This window comes from Elephantulus edwardii, unplaced genomic scaffold, assembly GCF_000299155.1.
Source record: "Elephantulus edwardii isolate Elephantulus edwardi_28Jun2011 unplaced genomic scaffold, EleEdw1.0 scaffold00025, whole genome shotgun sequence".
In the NCBI taxonomy this organism is placed as follows: domain Eukaryota; kingdom Metazoa; phylum Chordata; class Mammalia; order Macroscelidea; family Macroscelididae; genus Elephantulus; species Elephantulus edwardii.
Genome location: NW_006399775.1, coordinates 21,989,453 through 21,992,058, shown reverse-complemented (window position 1 = coordinate 21,992,058; position 2,606 = coordinate 21,989,453).

The window sequence follows — 2,606 nt, the reverse complement described above, 5'->3', positions numbered from 1 at the left end:
ATATAATGTATATATTCCTTTTTGGAAGCAGGAATGTCATCCAATTCCTAAATAACATGCCTCCAGAAACCCTATGAACTTTCATAAATGCAGTTAGTTGTAGAGGGGCTTCAAGCCTTTTGTTCATAGGGTGCCTATGAGTCATGCTCAAATCGAAGGCAATCAACAGCAACATAACAATAATGTAAGTGGCCTAGTGGCAAGAATCTGCAATGCAATCCTGAAGGCATGTGGTTAGAGGCCACTAGATTCTCTGCAGAAGCATGGACAATCTCCTCCTGTGCAATAACTGCCCCTGAAAACCTACTGGAGGGCCAGCTATGGGTCAGTTCTGACTCTACGGTACACAACAATGACAGTGTACTATCATATGTAAATAATATGTTGTTATTGTTGTTATTGTTGTTAAGTGCTGTTAAGTCAAAAACAATTCATTGTGACTCTATGAACAAAAGACCTGAGCTAGTGTTGTTTCTTTGTTTGTAGAGTTTCCAGAGGCATGTTGTTTAGACAGTAATGCCATTCTTAATTTCAAGCCTGGCTTAATCTGGGAGCTACAACAAACACTCTCCACCCTGTATAACCATTATGACATTTGATACTAGTGGACAGTGTTCAGCCTCACAGCAACCCCAACCCAACTCAGTACCGTAAATTGACATACCAGTGTTGTATCACTTAGAAGAATGTTTGTTCCAAACACAATCAACACCAGTCTCGAGGGCCCAACTGACTTTTAAATACCAAAGCCCTCCTCCAGGTCCTGTTGATTCTAAACAAAAGGCTTCTGGCCCACAGCTCATTTTTAGCTAAATCTAGCAAACCCAATCATCTCACACACAATTGTGAATGAAATAAATAAACAACAACCAAACAGTCCACACTCAACTCTCAACTAATACAAAACATCTCATCTTCCAGAATCTAACCACTTCACACATCAGCCTCTGTAATATAGTACATATTATTATATATTATAATATATAATGTACCATGGACTGCCAAGAAAACAAACAGATTCATTGTAAAGAGGATTAAACCAGGCTGCTCCTTTGAGGCAAGGATTCTGGGGCTTCGTCTGACATACTTTGGACATGTTGTAAGGAGAGACAGGTCTTTAGAGAGGGACATCATGCTGGGTAGAGTGGAGGGACAGCGCAGGAGGGGAAGACCCTCTATGAGGTGGATTGATTCAGTGACTGGGGTACTCGGGATGGGCTTTTCAGAGGCAATGAGATTGGCACAGGATAGAGCAGGGTTTAGGGCTGTTGTACATAGGGTCGCTATGAGTCGCAAACGACTCGACGGCACATAACAACAACAGAACAACATAATATATAATATAATAGCATATAATATTATTATCTTGAAAGACTGCAGCAGAAAAATCTATATATTTACGGTATATGTTGTAGTACAAAGTCCTCTACAGAGAAGAATCCCAAGTGTAACTCTTCAGGGAAATATTCTTTTTGTTGTTGTGTGACATTGAGTTGGAACTGACTCATAGCCGACCCTCCAGTGACTTCTCAAAGGCAATAAATCACTGTAGAGTGGCTGGTGGATTTGAACCAAATACCTTTAGAATTGCAATACAGATTCTTACCACTAGGTCACCAGAGCTCCCTTTAGAGAAAGACTGGCATAATTTATTTAACAAGAGTGAAGTTGCAGGCTATCTAAAATAGCAATAATGCATTGAGTAGATTACAATAAATATAGGAACAGAGCCCTCAGTTAAATTGGTTATTGGTGGAAATATTTTGGTTGTGTGTTGTGTTGTTTTGTTTTTCAGTTGACTGATTTTGAAACTAAAGTGACATCATCTCAGTCAAGCTACATGCGTGAACATAGTCAATAAAATATCAAATTGAGTCAGAGCTTACTGTGTTCATAAACCATTTAACATTTGTGGCCTAGCATTAGTGTTAAAAAACTGTACTGCAATCCCAAAGGCACGAGGATTGTATCCACCAGCTGCTTCATGGGAGGATGGGTAGTCTCCCTTCATTGCCACTGAAAACCCACCAGAGTGTCAGCTGTGGGCCAGTTCCAATTCGACAGCACAAAACAGAAGCAACAATGACAAAAACAGTTTTCTTCATAAAATAAATGTGAGAATATTTATAGTAAAAGAATGTTTTTGAAAAGGTAGAAAATGCACATGAACATTATTACATTGAAATAGTTGAGGTGGACAGATGAATTAGTCTGAATGATTAAAAAATACACTGCAGTTGAGTTGAAATTGATTCTTTTTGAAATTTCTGTCTGAAGTTTTAAATGTTTGGGAAGATTGCCTATATTTCTCTCAGAGAGCTTGATAGACCAAATACTGACATTTTTGGTAAACATTCTAACACACTATCCAATAAACCATTTAAGATCCTTTTTTTTAAAATATTTTTTTTATTGGGAAAAACATACTGGGGATACAAGGAGGTGAGGGTTGGGGGCAGAAGGGTGAGGATGGGCCAGGATGCAGTTGCAGAGCTGCACAGTTTGGTCAGTAGGGGGAGCAGGTGAAGGAAATGTTGAGGGTCAGGTGGGGACCAGATGCTACAGAGGAATGACAAGCATTTTCCAATAGTAATTAAACCAACTGT